At 42.2% G+C, this 18,064-nt stretch overlaps 1 protein-coding gene across 3 annotated transcripts in view; it reads left to right on the forward strand.

Annotated features, from left to right (window-relative positions):
• Positions 1 to 18,064, forward strand: part of LOC142567714 (12S rRNA N(4)-cytidine methyltransferase METTL15) — a 275,298-nt gene that overhangs the window by 127,908 nt on the left and 129,326 nt on the right. The gene's annotated exons all lie outside the window — the stretch shown is intronic.

Consider the following 18,064-nt stretch of genomic DNA (forward strand, 5'->3'; position numbering starts at 1 on the left):
CCACCGACTTCATACTGCTGCGCACCCGGGCATTGACCGAGGTCATTGGCATCACTGAATGGGGCGGTTTCTTCGACGATGGGCTATCGCTGCGGCGACAGTGGGCTTGGCGGCATTGCGATGAAAGGACTGACAAACTCAGTTTTGTTTTTTACACAGGTTGGTGACAAAAGCTCTTACGCTTGTTTTAAAGACGACTGTCCTGGTTTGTTAGTGCTGCCGAGCCCACAAGCCCTTTGTGCAATTTCCAGTGAATATTTAGATGTTATGATGCAATTGTTATGTCGTGGTGATGTTAAAGCGAATCCGGGTCCTGAACGACAGTTACTGGAACAAATTCTGGCTGAAATTAAAGGGTTGAAGACTGATGTGACCGACCTAAAGGCAACAGTTGCTAAGGTTGAGACTGTTGTGTCTAGCATTCCTGAGCTGACTAAGAAAATAAAACAATCAGAAATAGAAATTTCTAACTTACGTACATGTTTGGATGGCATGCAGAAAAAACTTGAAGTTCTCGAAAACCGCAGTCAAAGCAATAACCTCATCGTAATGGGACTCTCAGAGATAAAAAATAAAACATCAGAGATGTTGAAAGGTGAAGTAGTTGGCCGAGTTTTTCTAGAGAAGCTCAATGTTTCTGTTACGAGTGTAGAATGCCTACACAGAATTGGAAAGTATTCTTCAGGCAAAACAAGGCCAATATTCCTGCGTCTTACTAATTCTTATGAAAGGCAGGCTGTACTTCGGAGTGCTCGGAAACTTAAAGAGACAGGTATTTTTATTAATGAAGACTACTCAAAAGATGTTAGACAGCAGCGACGGAACCTTTGGAACACTGCTTTGAGGGATAAAGAGAGCGAGCACAAAGTTATTCTTGTTTACGACAAGATGAAGATTGACGGCACCACTTACGCCTGGGATGACGTGAAGGAAGCAACGTTATCTAATGTATCAGCAAAAGACAGATCTGAACGTACCTAGGACTAGTGCGTTAACATCTGACTGACTTCACCAGATGCGCAGGCGTCACTTGCTCAATATTAATGCCCATAGTCTCTTAAACAAAAGCATTGAACTAGAGTATGTTTTGACCAAGCACGAGCCGGATGTAGAGATAGTGACGGAAACATAACTCTACTCCGATGTTTATGATCACAAAATCTGTCCGCCGGGGTACAAAGTGATAAAGAACGACCATAGCAGCCGAGGTGGGGGTGTGGCGATTTTCATTGATAGCAGACTGCGGTATACAGTATTTGAGTATCCTTTAGGTATAGAAACAGCAGAAGATGCTAAGAATCCCTGGTTCCGGACAGGCCGCCATTGGAATCTGAACCTGGCAACGTTTAACGCTAGAACGTTATCTAGTGAGGCGAGTCTAGCAGTGCTATTCGAGGAATTAGTGGGCAGTAAATGGGATATAATAGGGCTCAGTCAAGTTAGGAGGACGAAAGACGCATATACAGTGCTGAAAAGCGGGCACGTGCTGTGCTACCGGGGCTTAGTGGAGAGACGAGAACTAGGAGTCGGATTCCTGATTAAGAAGGATATAGCTGGTAACATACAGGAATTCTATACCATTAACAAGAGGGTGGCAGGTCTTGTGAAACTTAATAAGAGGTACAAAATGAAGATTGTACAGGTCTACGCCCCTACATCCAGTCATGATGACCAGGAAACCGAAAGCTTCTTTAAAGACGTGGAATCGGCGATGGGTAAAGTCAGAACAAAATACACCATAGTGATGGGCGACATCAATGCCAGGATAGGCAAGAAGCAGGCTGAAGGCAAGTCAGTGGGGGAATATGGCATAGGCTCTAGGAATAGCTGGGGAGAGTTATTAGTAGAGTTTGCAAAACAGAATGATATGCGGATAATGAATACCTTCTTCCGCAAGCGGAATAGCTGAAACTGGACGTGGAGGAGCCCGAATGGCAAGACTAGAAATGAAATAGACTTTATACTCTGCGCTAACCCTGGCATCATACAAGATGTGGACGTGCTCGGCAAGGTGCACTGCAGTGACCATGGGATGGTAAGAACTCAAATTAGCCTAGACTTGAGGAAAGAACAGAAGAAACTGGTACATAAGAAGCCGATCAATGAGTTAGCTGTAAGAGGGAAATAGAAGAATTCCAGATCAAGCTACAGAACTGGTATTCGGCCTTTACTCAGGAAGAGGACCTCAGTGTTGTAGCAGTGAATGATAATCTTGTGGGCATCATTAAAGAGTGTGCAACAGAAGTCGGTGGTAACACCGTTATACAGGATACCAGTAAGCTATCACAGGAGACGAAAGATCTGAACAAGAAACGCCAATGTATGAAAGCCTTTAACCCTGCAGCTAGAATAGAACTGGCAGAACTTTTCAAGTTAATCAACAAGTGTAAGGCAGCTGACATTAGGAAGGATAATATGGATAGAATTGAACATGCTCTGAGGAACGGAGGAAGCCTAAAAGCAGTGTAGAAGAAACTAGGAATAGGCAAGAATCAGGTGTATGTGTTAAGAGACAAAGCCGGCAATATCATTACTAATATGGATGAGATTGTCCAAGTGGCTGAGGAGTTCTGTAGAGATTTATACAGTACCAGTGGCACCCACGATGATAATGGAAGATAGAATAGTCAAGAGGAATTTGAAATCCCATAAGTAACGCCGGAAGAAGTAAAGAAAGCCTTGGGAGCTATGCAAAGGGGGAAGGCAGCTGGGGAGGATCAGGTAACAGCAGAGTTGTTGAACGATGGTGGGCAGATTATTCTAGAAAAACTGGCCACCCTATGTACGCAATGCCTCATGATTTCGAGCGTACTGGAATCTTGGAAGAACGCTAACATAATCCTAATCCATAAGAAAGGAGACGCCAATGACTTGAAAAATTATAGACCGATCAGCTTACTGTCCGTTGCCTACAAAGTATTTACTAAGGTAATCGCAAATAGAGTTAGGAACACCTTAGGCTTCTGTCAACCAAAGAACCAGGCAGGATTCCGTAAGGGCTACCCAACAATAGACCATATTTACACTATCAATAAGGTGGTAAAGAAATGTGCGGAATATAAACCAACCCTTATATATAGCTTTCATTGATTACGAGAAAGCGTTTGATTCAGTCGAAATCTCAGCAGTCATGGAAGCATTACGGAATCAGGGTGTAGATGAGCGGTATGTAAAAATACTGAAAGATATCTATAGCGGCTCCACAACCACGGTAGTCCTCCATAAAGAAAGCAACAAAATCCCAATAAAGAAAGGCGTCAGGCAGGGCGATACGATCTCTCGAATGCTATTCACAGCGTGTTTACAGGAGGTATTCAGAGACCTGGATTGGGAAGAATTGGGGATAAAAGTTAACGGGGAATACCTTAGTAACTTGCGATTCGCTGATGATATTGCCTTGCTTAGTAACTCAGGGGACCAATTGCAATGCATGCTCACTTACCTGGAGAGGCAAAGCAGAAGGGTGGGTCTAAAAATCAATCTGCAGAAAACTAAAGTAATGTTTAACAGTCTCGAAAGAGAACAGCAATTTAGAATAGGTAGCGAGGCACTGGAAGTGGTAAGTGAATACATCTACTTAGGACAGGTAGTGACTGCGGATCCAGATCATGAGACTGAAATAATCAGAAGAATAAGAATGGGTTGGGGTGGATTTGGCAGGCATTCTGAGATCATGAACAGCAGGTTGCCATTATCCCTCAAGAGAAAAGTGTATAACAGCTGTGTCTTACCAGTACTCACGTACGGGGCAGAAACCTGGAGGCTTACGAAAAGGGTTCTACTTAAATTGAGGATGACGCAACGAGCTATGGAAAGAAGAATGACGGGTGTTAAGGGATAAGAAAAGAGCAGATTGAGTGAGGGAACAAACGCAAGTTAATGACATCATAGTTGAAATCAAGAAAAAGAAATGGGGCACGCGCAGGACATGCAGTGAGGAGGGAAGATAACCGGTGGTCATTAAGGGTTACGGACTGGATTCCAAGGGAAGGGAAGCATAGCAGGGGGCGGCAGAAAGTTAGGTGGGCGGATGAGATTGCGAAGTTTGCAGGGACAACATGGCCACAATTAGTACATGACCGGGGTAGTGGGAGAAGTATGGGAGAGGCCTTTGTCCTGCAGTAGGCATAACCAGGCTGCTGCTGCTGCTGCTGCTGCTGCTGCTGCTGCTGATGATGATGATAGAAACAGCATGGTGTAAAATTTTTATGGGGGTAAACAAAGTAGTTATCGGTGCAGTGTATCGCCCGCCTGGGACAAGCGCAGCAGCTATTGAGAGACTGAATGATTTCATGCATTGCCTGCGTGTACAACGCAAGAATGTTATTGTAGCAGGTAATTTTAATGTTCCTGGACTATTGTGGGACAGCACGTTGCCGGGAAATAGGGAATGCGAGTCTGCCACCACACTAATCTATGTGTATTTTTCGCACAGTCTTCACCAAGTTGTCAATGAATACACTCGTGTCCAGCAAACCAGCAAATCTTTCCTTGACCTTATATTTCTGAGTGAAAACTTGTTCCTCCGGCCACACAAAGTTCAGATTTTCCTGGAATTTCTTATCATTCCATCATTGGCATAACACTGAGGTTGCAGCAAAATGGAAATGTATCCAGACATGTTTCGACTTACAAAGACTACAATATGGCCGATGACGCGGCTATACTTAAAGAGAAAATCAGACATCCACCCGTTCATAGCAACTGCTACAAAGGAAACCCATACGGGTTCCTCGAAAGAAAAGCCTCGCAGTTGAAGAATTCGTTGAGTTCTTTCGAGGAACCCATGTGGGTTTCCTTTGTAGCAGTTGCTACGAACGGGTGGATGTCTGATTTTCTCTTTAATTACTTCTCTCCACCTTGCGGGTTGCCGCAGAACTATTACGTCAAAACTATTGCCTGTGCTTCGAGTTGTTGACAAATTCGACTTCGCCCTACCATCTATTATGCAAAAAAGAAGTGAGGCGTGCAGACAGGACACAAGAGTAGAGAAGTGGACAACACGAACGCCGACTATCAACTGAAGGGAGCACTGAGGCAAAAAAAGAAGAAAGAAAGAAGACACAAAACTCATCTGCGTATGCTCAGGAATGGTAACACCACGTGTCAGTCGGAAACACATGCCGGTCTACGTGAGAGATAACTGTTAAGACACTTAATCTCTTCCTTATGTAAAGTAATCGAAGGCTGACTCACGCACGCACTTCCACCATTAAAGATATGCCATGCCTCTACCATAAGACTCGTATCTTCATTCTTATGCCTGTACAATATCGCGCATTCATCTAACTCTGGCGTGCAGTTACAATCTCAGTGCACAGGCTTAAAAAGTTGCAAGTAGATATGATGTTAATGTTGCTTTCACTGCTCCCAATAAGCTAGGTAAGATATGTGCTGCCGTACAGAATAAAAAGGAGCGGGTAAAAGGCAAAAAACGAACAGATATTTGTCCAGTGAAGCATAATAAGAACAACAGTTTTACTGACTGTCGTATGGGTGTGGTGTATAATATTCCCCTTAGCTGTGGCCAGTTCTACGTAGGGCAAACGGGATGGTGTATCAATCAGAGGCTAATAGAACATAAAGGTCATTAACTGGTGGGTTGCCTTCTAATCTTTCGCTACATTGCCGAGATTGTAACTGCACGCCAGAGTTAGATGAATGCGCGATATTGTACAGGCATAAGAATGAAGATACGTGTCTTATGGTAGAGGCATGGCATACCTTTAATAGTGGAAGTGCTTGCGTGAGTCAGCCTTCGATTACTTTACATAAGAAAGAGATTAAGTGCCTTAACAGTTATCTCTCACGTAAACCGGCACGTGTACCCGACTGACACGTGGTGATACCAATCCTGAGCTTGCGCAGATGAGTTTTGTGTCCTCTTTCTTTTTTTTTTGCCTCAGTGCTCCCTTCAGTTGATAGTCGGCGTTCGTGTTGTCCACTTCTCTACTCTTGCGTCCTGTCTGCATGCCTCACTTCTTTTTTGCATAACGAATCCTTACCAACTAGCTCAGCTTTCTGTCGTTCTAAGCCCTACCATCTGCTGGCCGCCTGGGTAGCTCAGATGGTAGAGCGGCTGCCCCGGCTGCCCCGTCCTGGTCCGGGTTTGAGTCCCGGACCAGGACGAATTTTTCTTCAACTGCGAGGCTTTTCTTTCGAGGAACCCATGTGGGTTTCCTTTGTAGCAGTTGCTACAAACGGGTGGATGTCTGATTTTCTCTTTAATTACTTCTCTCCACCTTGCGGGTTTCCGCAGAACTATTACATCAAATACGGCTATACTTGACAAATGGGACATTTCTTTTCAATGGTTTAAGGAGCTTTGTCTCCAACAAAATATGGATATAAACAAAGTTTGGCTAATGTTTAAAGCCCTTGTACACAAATGCGTAACGAGTTTGTGCCCTTGGGAATAAAAAAAAAAACGTGCATAACCCTTGGACATCACGCGAAATTATCCATTTGAAAAGGAAGATACAATGATCCAAAGCAAGGTACAAACGTGTGCGCAATTTAGATCTGGTAGAACAGATTATATCGCTCAAAAAAGAGTTGAAGGATAAAATAAGAGTCCAAACAGAAGTATTTGTGTTACAATGCCAAAGTTCCTTAAAGACTCACCCCAGAACTTCTGGAGGCACTCTTCAAGAGATAAAAAGGCAATCTCTGAGTTGAGTACGACTCAAGGCTCTATTACTAATGAAGAAAATATTGCAAATGAGCTTAACGGTTTCTTCTCCAGTGCCTGTACTACAGGCACTGGCGAAGTAGACGACTTTTGCGTTTCTCGTTGCTTCCTTCCTCTAGGTGAACTCCAACTTTCTGAGCAAGGTATATTTAAGCTATTGCTCAATCTAAAACAATGCTAATCGTCTGGACCTGATGAAATTCCTAACACATTTTTAATGAGGTATGCAGAGTGGATGGCCAAATACCTCTTAGTTATCTTTCAAAAATCACTGTCGTCGGGGGCTCTACCTGAGAATTGGAAATTAAGTAAAATAATCCCAATACCAAAAGGCAGAGATCTTAAATGTGTTTCCAACTACAGGCCTATTGCACTAACGTCAACGCCATGCAAGATTCTTGAACACGTCTCCAAACACATCAGAGAATTTCTGGCGAGCAAACATTTCTTTAGTGAGTCTCAGCATGGTTTTCATAGTGGCCTCTCGACAGTGACACAACTTGTGGAAACAGTGCATTTTATCTGTGAAGTGCTAGATTGAAGAGGCGAAGTAGATATAATTTATCTAGACTTTAGAAAGGCATTTGATACAGTTAGTCACACGAAACTATTATTGAAGTTAAGAGTTGTGTTAGGTAACTACAAAGTTGTTGAATGGATCGAAGCTTTTCTAATAAATCGCCGACAGTTCGTTAGTGTTAAAGAAAGCCAGTCTACAATATATGAGGTTGTCTCCGGAGTGTCGCAGGGCTCTGTGTTGGGACCCCTGCTCTTCCTAATATATATCAGTGACCTGATAGCAGACCCATCATTTCAAGTCAAACTATTTGCAGATGATTGCGTTATTTTCACTGAAGTAACCTCCTCAGCTGACCAACTTAAACTTAAATTTTACTTAGATCAAATACATGAATGGTGCAGGAAATGGCAAATGTCACTGAACTTGGAAAAAACTGTATGCATGACAATATCGCACAAACACACCCCTTTACATTTCAACTACTCCCTATCGGGTACCCCGCTTATTCGAGTGACCGAATACAAGTACTTGGGCGTAACTTTGACTGCAAATATGAGTTGGACAACCCACATTGACAATATAGTAGGCAAGGCAAATCAAAAATTAGGATTTATTCGACAGACTTTCAAACAAGCACCCGCAGAACCCAAGCTTACCGTACACAAAATGCTAGTTCGTCCTATAATGGAATATGTGTGCGAAGTCTGGGATCCGTACGACCAAAAGAACGAACTAAAATTAGAAGGTGTGCAACGGCATGCCTTGCACTTCGTTTTTTCCAAATATCGAAGACAAGACTCGGTGTCACCGCTTTATGAAACGGCAAACGTTCCTTTACTTAAAATGCGAAGGAAACAGAAAAGGCTGAGCCCTTTTTACAGCATTATGAATCACATGGTGCTGGTAAACAAGGAATGCTACATAACCGAGACAATGTCGCGAGTAGTAAGGAATAAACATTCAAAGCATGTGAAAGAGGGTAGATTTTGTATGGATTGTTTTAAATATTCTTTCTTTTTGAAAACTGTGAGAGTATGGAATAAACTGCCGGAGAGAGTGGTAAGCGCGACAGGCTGCGAGCAGTTTCAGACCCACCTTCAACAATACTTTTCTCAGTGGCATGTGATTTCAGTTTTTGTTACCTTATAGCGCTGTACTAAGTGCCACAAGCTGATGCACTAAGTGTCATGAATTGTTCTTAATATTGCTTGTGTAAGCCTTATCATATGCACTGCTGTGTGTTTAGTGTTTATTGTTGTATAGCATGTAAATACGTTATTGTACTCATTCCTGTCTTGGCCCTGTAAAGGGCTGATAGCATGTTCAAAGAAATAAAAGAAAAGTGCAAATCAAGGGGGTATAGAGGGAAGCCTAACTGCCAACACGTGCATGAAGAATATCTAGTCGAAAAAAGTGATGCTAGCATCCCTTATTAACCTCTCAGAAAGTCAGAATGGTGCGTCCAACTGTAAATAGTGGACAGTCACTTACTGCAGGGAGACAACGCTAACCATCTCGCTTTTGTTAATCAAAATGGTGACCTAGCGCATATGTACCACATAGCCATCTAGTCTGTGGTAAGCATTCTGCAATTAAAATAATAAAAATTAGGGTTAACCTTTTAGAATACACAATACATGACAGCTTGGTTTGTATTAGTGTTGTTAAGCACAGCCATTGTAATATGTTAGTGCAACCATCTAAATGTTGTCACTAATGCAACTGCCATTAAATGAAGTGATGTTTTGTTGTTTTTAAAATAACTTTTGTTCGTACTGTAGGTGGGGCTTCCAGCTGATTGTTCAACACACAAAAAGGAGGAGGCTTCAAAGGCTGCTCTTTAGAAGACTTGACAGTGCACTTTCAACAGACAATGAGTGCGCTGCTGCCGTGGCCCGAGAAGTAAGGATATACATTAGATTATGTGCAAAAGATGGCCACACTGGACACGATTTTGGCATAGCATTGAGCTATGCACAGCCAATGAACACGGTTGTATCTGCAAAGATAAACCTACTCGTCCAGCAGGGTATCACATCAGTCAGCAAGGTTCAAAAATGTATTAGTTTTTATGATGTTGTTTTTTCTGCCGACAAACCAAAACCCCAAGCTAATTGTAGTATCATAAGAAGCCAGCAAACACTGACATCAAGGACAACATAGGAGAAATTACTTGTGCTTAATAAATGAAATAAAGAAACGGTAAATTAATGGAAATGAAAGTGGATGAAAGATGAAAAAACAACTAGCCACAGGTGGGGAACGATCCCACAACCTTCGCATTTCATAGCACTGGACATTGTCATCCATTTTTTTTATTATTATTATTCAATTCTGACTAAAACATAACAAAATCTAAACCTTCATTATCAACTGTATTGAATGCTTATATTAATATCTCAAGTCTACTATCATGCTACTAAGTTTCTAGGTTGTCTCTCATGCTGCTCCTGGATTCGCATGCATTGTTTACCCATAGTGTTTTACCAACTATTGTCAGCTTGCCTGAGTACCACCAAATGAAAGAAGACCGGGTGCTATCCATTTTGTTCTAGTTTGCAAAGTAGGCTGCTTCAAAGGCAATTTTTTAAAAAGTACAGTAACTGTCACCACTGCTGCATGTGAATATTCATCAGATGCAAAATGAAAGCTTCTGAACAATGCTGTGAAAGAAACACGTTTTCATTCATTGCATAGTTGTGCATTATCAGAAGAGTGTAAATACCGTTTTTTTTTTTTTTTGCCAGTGAGGTAGCTTCTACTGAACTGTCTTTTTTCAGTTCAAAAATGTATCAATTCTCAACATACTACTGACAGCTTTACTTGATTTAATATTTGTTGTTAATATACAAAAAAAAACTGACATGCAAGATGTACATAACAATATTGCTAAATATGAGATGCACATAGCAATAACAATGCAACTCCTGATTATGAGGATTAAAATAGTCACGTTAAAACCAGTTATAGCAAATCAGCGAAAATTTAGCTAAATATAAGACCAAGAGCTCATCTATGTGCATAGTTAGCTATTAGCTGTAATTCAGCACACAGGTGTGAAGGAGGTGCATAGACCTGAAACTACTAACAGTAGCAAAATAAAACATTTCACACAAGGGTACTGTCAAAGCCTCAGACACATTTGGAAGTGGACAGTTCCTTCATGAGTGCTTCAGGGGGAGTTAAGATGGATAGCTGGGCTCGTTGGTTGAGCATTGTCACATGTGAAAGGCACAAAAATGACGACAGGCAAAGAGAGAAACACACACACAGGGCACCACTTCCAACATTGTTTATTCAGGAAAAAAAATGCCACAATGTTATACAAGGAGCGCTATCACAGTTTATCTGTGTGCATTCACATTCAAGTAAAGCAGCTCTTTTTATGATACTGAGATTAATGCAACACAATCATTGAGGCAGATGCTAGGTGCGTGAGTGTTGCATCACTCTCATCACAAAAAGAGTCGCTTTGCCTGAACGTGAATGTGCACAGATTAACTGCGATAGCGCCGCTTGTATAAAATAGTGGTGTTTTTTCCTAATTAAACATTGTTGGAAGTAGTGCCCTTTGTGTATGTGCATCTTTGTCCATCGTCGTTTTCGCACCTTTCACATCCGGTCTGTCAAATGCTATATCGATGTAACCTATCACACTACGATTTGTTCCACAAAACAGAAACAAACAGTCAGTGGATCACTGATGAGGAGGGATTGTAAACTCCCTTCTTGAGAAGTTGGCTTTCAAGGTTAGGCATACTGAAATGCATGTTGTCGCGTCGTTATTTCTTGCCCACTGTAATTAAACCCCCCACCCACAGACAGCAATTCAGGGTGTGCTAATGCAGACAACCAATGCTGTAGGCAGAGTTAGGCTATGACATTTGCTCAGCAAAATTTGGGGCAGTTCAATACACCTTGTGTGCAAAGTAGGTGCAATTCAAAGTTGTCAATTTCACATATTCAGTTGAATTTGCTACTGTAATTACGTGTGTTGTGGCATTACAAAAGCTTTTCTTGCCTTTAGACAGCTCATTTTAGCATTCATCAGTCTCCTGTGTGCTTAGCTTTTAGCTGTGTAAAGCACTGCATCTTCTTGCAGTTGGACTACTGTGCTTTCTGTTCACTTTGTTCTTGTTTATTCCTTCGATGCCTTTTTGAACTGCGTGAAAGAGTGAAGTTTTCCAAGTGATGTTGTAGCACACAGTGTCATGCTTACAAGGGCTGTTCAATAAGAAACCAAACTTTCTAAATACCAGGCCAGCTTTATGAGAATAACAAGAACATCTTGTGGCAAATTTTGCTAAAAAGAAATTTTAACGATGCTCTGTGAAAATGGTGCAGTTGGTGATACGAAGGCAACTGTGTGGACAGAAAGGGGCACCGGATCTTAAACAACTGCATGGTGTTTCCAAAGCTGGGCAAAGGTTATGTCAAAAGAGTTCGTGTTACAATTTCTGCAGATAAACGAGAAGAAAGGGGGTTAACCAAGGGGCCCAATTTTTATTAGTCATATCATAAGAAGCCAACAAACACTGGCACCAAGCACAACATGGGGGAAATCACTTGTGCTTGATAAAGGAAATAAAGAAACAATAAAGTAATGGAAATGAAAGCGGACGTAACAACAACTCGCTGCAGGTGGCAATTTCCGCAGATGTTACTCCGACGATATGCAATATTTCTGATCCAGTGGTAGTAAACAGGGATTCAATCTATGAAATTATAATGTGCAAACCGAGGATGGTTCCAGTCAGTGTAAAATTTGTGCCTATAGTATCTTGGGTTAAGGAGCAGAAAAAGCAACTTGCTCGAGCCACTGAAATCTTCATGATACATTAAAGGAAAAATATGTGTGAGCTTGAGTACACCTTGGCTGCTTTTAGGACATAAAGACTATAGGCAACTTATAAATGTCAGTTTAAAAGAAGGAAGCACTTGCAACAACTAGCAGTAGGAGAAATGTAGCCCATACAAAGAAATCACAATAAGAATTCCTACAGTGGAGAAGCTATGGAGAAGCTGTGAATTGCTAGTAGAGAAAACAGCTTTATAGGGAACATTTCAAGAGTATAAAATAGGAACATGTCCACAAGAAAAAGTTGGTTTTTTAAGAGCAACCATTGTAAATCAATTTATGTTGCAGTCTTTTATGTCTTGCTGTGTAAATAATTCATACTGTACTGCATGCTTGATCCAAGTAAACTTTTCTTACATTTCTTGTACAGTCTTGAAAAAAATAAACTGAGAAGAGACCTTCTTGCAAAAACTACCCTGTTTCAGAATAAGCTCTTCAATTTTTCATTCTCTTAGTCACTGAAAACAATTCTGCTTCCACAAAGCAAATCACTTTCTGTAGTGTATCATTAAATTGATTATACACAACATTCATTCTCTTGATAGCCATCATTCTCAATGCTCTGCAATTATGCTGTCCTTTACCAAACCAATTCATGCAAAATTTTCCTATTTTTGTCACTACACCTGATTCTCTATCTGCGTACTTTTGTCACCTTCCTTCTCTGAATGCCCAATCTGCACATCATATGCACCCTTTGTTACGTTATATTATTTAACTTCAGTTGGAACATCATAAACTTAAATCTGTTCTCTAATGCTTGCTGCTCTGCTTTTGCTTAAATTTTCATTGCTTAGTGAGGTCCTGAAGTACCCACGTGTGTGTGCGTACACATTTACAGCATTGGACAAGGTTTTAATGGCATTGTCACATGGAGTGTATGTGATGGCTTTCACTTTTCTCACTGGAATGTATTCCAGGGGAAGAATATATAGTCCTAGTCTCGAGTTGTGTAGCCACTAACCTGTAGTTCATATCTACATGTAACATCAACATACTGCCTACTTGTGGTATACAAAGTTTGCAGCACACTATTACCAAGCTATACAAAAGAAAAAAGCTCGGCCTCCGTGCGCTCTAAATGCAGTGACGGCAAGTTAAGCATTGCAAAAACGCAGACATTGCGTCTGCAGTTTAACTGTGGTGGGCTCCGGGTTAATTCTGAACACTTGGGTTTCTTCAATGTGTACCCAACGCAAGGTGCACGAGTGTTTTTGCATCTGGAGTAGAACCTGCGACCTCATACTCAGCTGGCTGTGCAGGATTCACTAGTGTACTGGTGGTGTGAAGCACACTGCTTAAAACGAACAGCACAGAAACATTATCCTTACATCAACATGATTGACAGCGTGAATGACAAAACACCATAATGTATACATGGACGCGAGACACCATGTCCCGACGACACATTCATTAGTGACACAAGCAGGCTTTGCATCTGTGCCACTGCTGTAATGACGGTGATGCCAGTGGTGAGGTCTGTCTGCACACTACGAACATTTGCATCCACTGTTTAGGCCCACAATTGCACGAAAGGAGTCTATCATGGCAATGCGAAAACCCAGACTACGCGAAGTAAACACAGCATAGTCCATGCTCAAAGCATAACGGCCTGACGAAGCCTGCAGGGGGGGGGGGTATTGTTTAAGAGTCCACCTAGTGGACTGTACTTGAAAGAGGGGGCATCAGCGAAACACAAAGGACGCACGCACAAGGAGAGGGCATTACACACGGACGAATGCTGGGCTTTCAACGGTACTTTATTGAAATTCACATTGCCGCACATAACCTGCAACACATGCGCATCTTCAACTCCTCTCGTGACATGCATCAATGTCAGAGCGCTTTAGTCTTTTCTCTGATTAAAAACTGCTGAAATAGCGTTTATAGCTTTTCTGTGATTAAAAACTGCGGAGATAGTTCATATTTAAAACAGCGCCAAAAAACACGGACAAGGGAGGACAAAGGACGAGCGCTGTGTTAAGAAGGTGTTTCGCTACGTTGACGATTTTCTAGTGATCCTTTCTGCCCACCCTAATGTAGCCACAACCCTTGTCGACCAAGTGTTTGAAAAATTCAGCAGCATCTATCGAGGTTTGACGTTCACAAGAGAATTGCCAGAAAAAGGCCCAATCCGCTTCCTAGACCTTGCACCACACCTCCAGGAAGGGCACACATGCTGGATGTATGCCCCGCGTTCCAAAAAACACCTTCTTCCCTACACATCCAACCATTCTAAAGTGGTGAAGCGCTCCATTGCCCTAGGGGACCTTAGAAATGTGGTCTTCGCTCTTGCCACCACTCGATGTCCAGCAGCCTCTCCAATCAAGTCCAGCGGCTTAAAACAAGTGGCTATCCTGAACAACTGCTGTCATCCTTGGCGGAAGTTTTATTCCAAGAGGCTCGTTCCCCCAAGAAACGCGCGAAGCGGGTGATGACTGCACCAAGACTGTTGCGTTCCCATATATACATGGTGTGTCCCATCGCATCAAGAAAGCCGCAAGCCGGGCCGGTGTAAAGGTCGTGTTTACTGCACCTAACAAGTTGGGAAGGATGTGTGAAAAAGTCAACGAAAGCCAGAGAACACCTGGACTGTGCAATAAGCAACATGTCGCCAAGCCTGTAGATTGCAGTACCAATGTAGTGTATTCCATTCCCACCCCTTGCAGCTGCACTTACATAGGGCAAACAGGACGTTGTATCAATGAATGTTTGCGTGAGCATGCGCACTGTGTCAAGATTAAGACTGGCAGTAATCTGGCTGTTCATTGTGCAAAGTGTGGCTGTTCACCATGCTTGACGACACATGTGTTGAAAAGGTACAGCAATCAGATGGCTGGAGAAATCTTTGAGGCATTTTCTATGTGTCAGTTAGGAGCTACCAGTGTTAGTTCCCCCTCCATAGCACTTTGTGATAAAGAACTTAAGTTTCTTAGAAGTTAATCAGTTGGGCCTGTGTCCACCATGTTATAGTTACTTTTATATTGTTTAATGTTATTGACGCATGCGCAGCAGGAGTTGACCGACGATGACTTGCCTTCCCCTTTTTCTTTCACTCTCTTTATGGCCGTTGTGAATTGTATATATTTGCGCAGGCTCCAATAAAGGTGTTGGCAGTACAGCGCTCGTCCTGTGTCCTCTCTTTTCCGTGTTTTTTGGCGCTGTTTTAAATATGAATGATCCGTACCAACTAGCTCGCACCCAAACCCTTCTGAGCTGAGATAGTGTTTGTAGCTATAAATGCTCTTTTGGCAGTTTTTAATCAGAGAAAATACATTTCAGTTACTAATTTTTGACGTAGTAGTTCTGCGGAAACCCGCAAGGGGGAGAGAAATAAATGATAAAGGGAAAATCATACATCCACCGGTTCGTAGCAATTGCTACAGAGGAAACCTATATGGTTTCCTAAAAAAGAAAAGCCTCCGAGTTGAAAAAAAATTTGTCATGGTCCGGGACTCGAACCCGGGATCACCGCCTTTCTGGGGCAGCCGCTCTACCATCTCACCTAACCAGGCGGCTAGCAGATGGCAGGGCAAAGTTGAGTTTGTCGGCAACACAAAGCAAAGGCAAGTGTTTGACGTAGTAGTTATGTGGAAACCCACAAGGTGGAGAGAACCCGTATGGGTTTCCTTTGTAGCAATTGCTACGAACGGGTGGATGTCTGATTTTCCCTTTATTAATTACTTCTCTCCACCTTGTGGGCTTCCACAGGAGTACTACGTCAAACACTTGCCTTTGCTTCGTGTTGTCGACAGATTCGACTTTGCCCTGCCATCTGCTAGCCGCCTGGTTAGCTCGGATGGTAAAGCGGCTGCCCCGGAAAGGCAGTGGTGCCGGGTTCAAGTTCTGGACCAGGACGAATTTTTTTTCTACTTTGAGGCTTTTCTTTCGAGGAACCCATATGGGGTTTCCTTTCTAGCAATTGCTATGAATGGGTGGATGTCTGATTTTTCCTTTATTAGTTACTTAGGTCAGAGCAAAAGAACAATTGTGTAAAAAGATGTATCTAGAAAGTGTGATGAGCAGCATTAAAAAAATCAAGAAGGATTGTCTGGAAGCATTTTTTAGTGCTAAGACTTGCAAAGGTGTACCATTCAGGGTGATAGTTTCTGAAAGGCACACATGGCAGAAACCTGTTGCCTTGTACCTGCAAGGAAAACTCAACTTGCTTGACATCTGTGACCCTTTCCTGACAAAAAGTTCTCAGGAGCTTTTAAATTTTGTAAGAGTTCATGAACACCAAGATTTAAAGGCTTTCTCAGCAGATGTTAAAAATCTTTATTATTTTCTGCCGCAATCAGAATTATTAACCTGTATTGACAGTTGCATCGATGAGTATGGTGCCGTTAGGTTTAGTACAGAAGCGGGTACATCCACCAATAATTTTTTAGAATTGATAAGATTTTATTTCTAGACACCTTCTGCCAGACACCTTGGCACTTATGACAGAGTTTGATGTAGTTCCCTCTGGCCAGGCCTTTACCTCTCTGTGCGATGTTACATTGCGGCTTGCAATCCCTGCCAGTGTTAAAAGAGGCCATGTGCGCAACCTGCTGGCCACCTTCATCCAATCGACGTGTCGGCATGGACCTTCTTAACCCCTTCCTCACATCTATAAAAGGGAATAAATGGATAGCCATTGCCACAGACTAAGCAACGTGGTTTGCCGTTACACATGCTTTGCCCACCAGCTGTGCTACGGATGTAGCAGACTTTTTACTTCAAGACATGATTCTTCACAATGGCATGCCAAGGCAGCTGCTGACAGATTTTGGCCACTACTGTCGTCGTCGTCCGCATCCCGTTTAAAATCGTACTGTTCATCTAGTTCACTAGCACTCTATCAAGCACCGGGGTGGCACTCCAGCCCCCAGGGGTTATGTTACGCTGCATTTGGACAGGACCGTGCGCGCAAGAGGGAGATGAAGAGAAAGTGATAGACTGTCTCTTGGAGCTGTCACATTCGTACTAGCCTGCGCAATTACCACTAACTTTCCCCATGTAAATAGTTGTACATACATTTGTGCGTCAGGCTTCCTCTTTATATCAATAGTTTTTGCCACAGATTAAAAAAGATTGCTGGTAGGAGTGCCACCAATGTTGTTTTTTTGGCACCTAATAAATTGGTGAGCCTATGCAGAAACATAAGGCCAGGTAGAATCACAGGTACTATATGTGAAAATGAACTTAAAAAAAAATTAATTTATTGTATTGCAGGTGCGGTATACCGCATCCCTCTTGCATGTCGACTATCTTATATTGGTCAAACTGGTAGATGCATAAATGATAGGCTACGAGAACACAGTAACAAAGTAAACAACATGGTTGCTGATGGTTTTTTTTTGCCATCTGTTGCCAAAGGTGCAAATGCAAACCCAGATTTCAAAAAAACTGTTACCATGAGTAGAAGCAGCTACGAGATAACACGCTTGACCATAGAAGCTAGAAACATATCAACATTTAGTGACACATGCATCAGTAAGCCTTCGATTTCACTACCCACAAAGTAGCTCGATTATCTTTGTTTACATTGGACGTGTACATGTCTGTCAATCTGTGTGGCAAAAAAGTGCCTTTGTGTAGTTCCCTGTTTTTTGTTCATGTTTAATGAGCTTTTACACGTGTTACATGATGTTTTGAGCATATATATAGTGATGAGAACGGGAAATAAAGCTATTGTTGAAAGCTAACACAGTGTGTATGTCAAATGTGCCCGTCTGTTGTCCATGTCGTTCAACTTGCACTGCCACTAAATAGAAGATACTGAGCACGTGCTGGTGGGTGAGTTGGTTATGCATGATTACAAAGACTGCGCCAAATAAAACAACAGACAAAGGAAGGAGACACAAGACAACCATGTAGGCGCACTAACAACTGAGTGTTTTATTTTTTGACAGAGGAATATATAGCTGCTGTCAAAGATCAAAACAACAAGAAGAAACAGGGCTGTCATCTGCATCGCACAAGGAAGCCACGATACAGAATAACTTCTATG

This window comes from Dermacentor variabilis, unplaced genomic scaffold, assembly GCF_050947875.1.
Source record: "Dermacentor variabilis isolate Ectoservices unplaced genomic scaffold, ASM5094787v1 scaffold_14, whole genome shotgun sequence".
Lineage (NCBI taxonomy): Eukaryota > Metazoa > Arthropoda > Arachnida > Ixodida > Ixodidae > Dermacentor > Dermacentor variabilis.